Source organism: Blennius ocellaris (assembly GCF_963422515.1).
Source record: "Blennius ocellaris genome assembly, chromosome: 4".
NCBI lineage: Eukaryota > Metazoa > Chordata > Actinopteri > Blenniiformes > Blenniidae > Blennius > Blennius ocellaris.
The window spans coordinates 10,948,684-10,953,853 of record NC_137653.1 but is presented as its reverse complement, the minus strand read 5'-3'; positions in this window follow the sequence as shown (position 1 = coordinate 10,953,853).

Below are 5,170 nucleotides of genomic sequence, written 5' to 3'. Positions count from 1 at the left end.
AAACGTCCTCTGCACAACACAATGCTGCTCAGTCTGCTCACTCAGCCAGTGACAGAAGATTGTGTCTGCAGATCAGATCCACTTTTCAGAAACATCAGGGCGTCTAAACTCTGCAGCCAGGCCTTAGTTACCACCTCCACAACAAGAATCTAAGTTTCCACTTTTATTTTGTGTCATATATTGTCAAGAATTATTTATTTTCCCCCCTGCAATGAACTCTATCTTGCCTTCTGTATTTATGAAACACACTGAAACTTTAGACTTGGTAGAAATACACTTTTTCAGCACACAATCATGATCAACCACCACAAATGACATGCTCAATGATCCTTTTTAATGTCGAATGTCAACAAATTGGCAATTCTTTCAAACAATTTTTATCATGTCTGTCATGACTTCAGTGATCATTGTTCCATCTGGAAGCAATAAAATCTGAAAGTCTGTACCTCGTAATAAAACTGGAGCCAAATCCATCATTTTAAAAACCCTGCGCAAAGCTCCAGGAGGAAGATGCTGCATTTAGTTTGAAACAGTTTACATCAACGGATTAAAAAAAAAAAAATCTTAACACCATTGGTTTGGGTGTTTATGGATATATTGCTGTTCTATTTTTTGCTGCAGCAATTATTTATCTAAACTTATCTATCGGGTTTATCTAAAAACAAAAAAAGTTAAACATTGTTTTCTGATTCCATAAAAAAAATGGTGATGTTTTCAAACTGTGTCCACACAGAGATGATTTTGGCCAAGTTTCCTGTTTCGGCTGTAATTTAGGGAAGCTGGTATTTGCACAGAGGTTGTAATGGCTCATGTTTACAGTGAAGTGTATTTTTGTGCAAGCAAGTCTATTTTTCCTGCATTTTACATTTGAGGCTATTTTGAATGAATGGATGGATGTTCAAAAAGAAAAGCACTCCACACTGTGCCTGAAAGCCTCCTGTGTGACAGATGGAGGACAGCTCACATGCTGCTCAGGACGTCTGTGCGGACACAGTGTGATCGTCTGATGTCTATGAGGGATAGTTCAACCATTTTCATTACCGTTTACACATGAAATAATGAATAAGGAATCAAGAAAGCTTTCAGATTAATATGATAATTGCAGCCATAACAGCATATTCATCTGCTCGAGAAGTATCAGTATCATCACTATGTTAAAGACAAAATTTAACAACAAATCACAGCTCTCAGCTTTATCTGCAGTCTTTTGTGTTTCATCTTATTTATGCAGATTAATTAAGAAATTACAAGATTTAAATATTTTTTATAATTTAAATAAAACATGACAAAATAACAATCTGAAGACAAAATGTCTCAATTTGCCAAAGAAATTAATTTGCACCATACACATTTGGCTGATTTTGACAAGAGATGTACTTTTCTTAATTCAGGATTCTCAACCCAATGTAACTCTGGGGGACACACAACCTAAATGCAGGAAAATGTGGATGATCATATATTCTACTTTAACATTGTGCATCCCTTCTTTTATATATTAGAATAGCCTTAAAAAGTGTGACTGGGTTAGCCTGTAACTTGGTCGTTATTGAATTTTAATACTTTTATTATTATTATTATTATTATTATTATTATTATTATTGGTGGTGAGGAAGAGGAGGGCATGGTGATACTAACTTCAGCTGGTGTCTACAAAACTACCCGTCCTCTACCTCAGTTATTTTCAAACAATACTGATAATTGGAGAACTATGGAAAAAAATCACATCAGCAGATATTCCCATCTGGATGCATTATCACCAGCCAGCTGTGTCACTAATAATTGTCTTGTAATGTATAATGTTTAATCCATTCAGGTTTACAACAATTTACAGCAGATTAACTGAGGATTCAGCTGTGAGACAATAAACAGCATATGAACATACCTGAACATACCGTGAGCCTGTTCAAATGCACTTTTGGTTGCTTTTTCAAGACAGGTTACCAAATTCTTAAGGCTTAAAAAACCCCTGAGGACAATGAACTTCAAAAAGGATGCCTACACAGATAATAACGTTGAATTAAGTTATATCCTATTTTCACTTTTAAATATGAGATGTTAACTAGGTAACTAGCAGGGTAACTAGTAAATAATGCCTCTCTAATTCACAGAAGAGATGTATGTTGTCTATTAATGTACTGATAACAGACATGTACCACTCAAATTGTCGCTTTAACAGTTGAAAGGCAGGGCACATTACATCAGATTGTGTCCACAAAAAAATTGCATATTTTGGATTAACAATGAAAAACTCAACTCCAGTGAGTAAACAGCACCCTCGTTTTTGACACATGAATGCTTCTCGAGGATTTTTATTCTGGACATGAGACACTTTTTTAATTAATTAATTTATTTAGCATGGCACTGAATGTACAGTGGCAGTCTGTGGAGGCCTGAGGGATTTTACTGTATTGTTCTTTGTACAGGATTGACGTTAAAAAGCAATTGTAAACACTGGACACAAATTGTAATTGCTGCATTCTATTTTCATTCCAATTTTATAGATGACAAGCAAAAAAAACATAAAGTCATAAACACATTGTTTGTCATCAAATCACTGAAGTGGCTTTATCATGTAGATTTTGTGAAGAATCCTTGTCATTACTTCACACTCGACATCAGGAAATGACAGAACAAAACAAAAACGAAAGCCACCCGAGTGTTTGATCTCTCTGAAGCAGATTATTCAACCACAGCATGAGAAGCTCTTTCCCAACAAACAACACTTTATCCCCAGCAAACAAGAAAGACAGTGAGACATTCCTGTGTAGTCTTTTGTTTATTTTCTCCTGTATTGTATTTATGAACCATGTAATGTTCTGTTTTTAATGGTAATGATGTACTTTATATGGTTTAAAATCTTCAGAGTTCCCATTCTAGTTTTATTTGAATTGAAACGATTACATCTGTAATTTAAATTTGTTTGATACAATAAAATGTTTAAATTGGTGATTGCTTTCCATGCCTGTTTTCACTCCCACACTCTTATACATTTTGGAAACTTACTCTGTAACTTGCTGAGTGATGATCAGTGTTGGCATCAAAGGGCCTTGATGACACCAGAATATGCCTATTGCTAGTAATGAGTGGGGTTAGAAAAAACAAACAAACAAAAAAAAACAACAACGTTGAGGTCTGCTCAGGGAAAGTCTCTGTAAGCTTCAAGCTTCAAGTTAAATTGTACCACATACAGTTGATTTTGACTATACCCTAAAAATAGAAACTCTACTATTAAATAATTCAATGCACTCTGAGGCAAGGGCATAAAAATTCATAAATCTTTCATAAACAAGACGGGATATCACAAATGCATTTTGTAACACTGCAGCAATTTAAGCTGCACGTCATATCTTTACAGACACTTGAGGTCTGTGTGAGATTGATGACCTGTTTCACAAATGCTGCTTGTCAATCACAATCTTGATGTCTGTCTGCATGATCCCCTGTTGATAAATGTGCCACCATTTGATGCTTACTGAACATGACAGAGAAACAATGACATAAAAAAGGAAAAGCCCCCATATCATGCAAAAATAGGTTATTGTTACCAAAATCTGGTGGTATATTACAGAGTTTTTAAACTGGGTGGAGTCGCAAATCATGTATACTTTCATAGAGGCAACAAAGCTGTCTTTCGTTGGTGTGTATTTATCATTTTCCCACCTTCAGCCTGACACAAAATAAGAGGAACGGATTTTTCACCTTCTGTCAGATGATTAATAAAGCTGAAATGCAACCTCGAGTCATTTAACTGACAGGTGATACAACAACAAACTGGAGCTGGCAGCTGAGTGCGCATGGAAAACCCTCGGGGAAGTTTTGTCTTTGCTGTGTAGCCCCTCCTGCTGGGAAAGTTTTGAATTCAAACCACCTAACTAAATTAGTAATAATAATAATAAAAAAAACACCTTTTAAAATAAAAATGTTCTGTTGAAGCATATGATGGTATGTTGAAGCTGGTGCAGGTGCACAATCTGACAGACTTTAAATTGTGTCAAAGGAAAGGTATATGTGTGAAGGTTTAAACCGTCTAATAATATTAATAATAAGAATGTTGGCTCCGCCAAATTAAAAATTTAGAAACCCATTTCCACTTGGGGCAAGAAAAGGATGAACTGTTCAAGAAGGAGGTGCAGCTTCGTGAACGGAAGAGAACAAGACGAAAACAGAAAACAATGTAAGTGAGTAAAACCAATGTGCATCTGATCATTTTGCTCATATTCTGGCCCTGGAAGTATTTATTTGTTGTCATTATGTTGGTTAAAAATACAACCTGCGAGGAATGTGGGTGCATCACTCTGTGTCGTGTGATGAAAAAGGAATGTACCATCTGTCGAAAGGCCATCGAGCCTGAGACCCAATGCCTGGCGATAGACAATTGGGTCGACGGCATGTTGGAGAACCGAGGTCTCGATGTTGACGCCCATAATTAACCTAGATTTGTTTACTTCCGGTTTTTTTTTTTTTTTACTCCCTTACCGGAGAAGCCTCATGTGCAGCGTCTGTGACTCCAGAGCAGCACAATACAGAGTGTATTAATATTCAGGCAGAAAGTTTCACTTTAAAAGGTTTCCTGATGGCGGATTGAGAAAGTGAAAGTCATCAGCTTTAATTTGAAAAGCTGAATTTTACGATCACAGAAGAAATTCTGCTGCAAAACAACAGGTTGCCCTGTTGACTGACCAGGAGACACCAAACTGCTAAAACTGGAGGAAATACTGGTAAAATATTAATTTATCCTCTTTCTCTCTTTCCCTGTCTCTCCTCTATACTGTGCGTGTGTGTGTGTGTGCGTGTGTGTGTGTGTGTGTGTGTGTGTGTGTGTGTGTGTGTGTGTGTGTGTGCGCGCGCGCGCGCGCTCTTGCTCTCTCTCTCTCTCTCTCTCCCTCTCCCAATGGGTGTTGTTCTCTCTCTGTCTCGTGTGTGGTTTATTTATTTATTTATTTAATTTATTTTTATGTCTAGTTATCTTCCATATCCCAAATAAATGCTCATGTTGTTCAGTGGTGACTGTAGTTTACCTGTATTTTGCAAGTATTAGGGCCTGTATTGGACAGGCACCCACTCCAGGGGGGACATTTCCTTCTGCCCCTTGTGCTTGGCTCCGTCCTTCACGTATGCATGGGTAGCAGATTGTTTTCATTGATCTATCAATACATTTACTTTATGATTT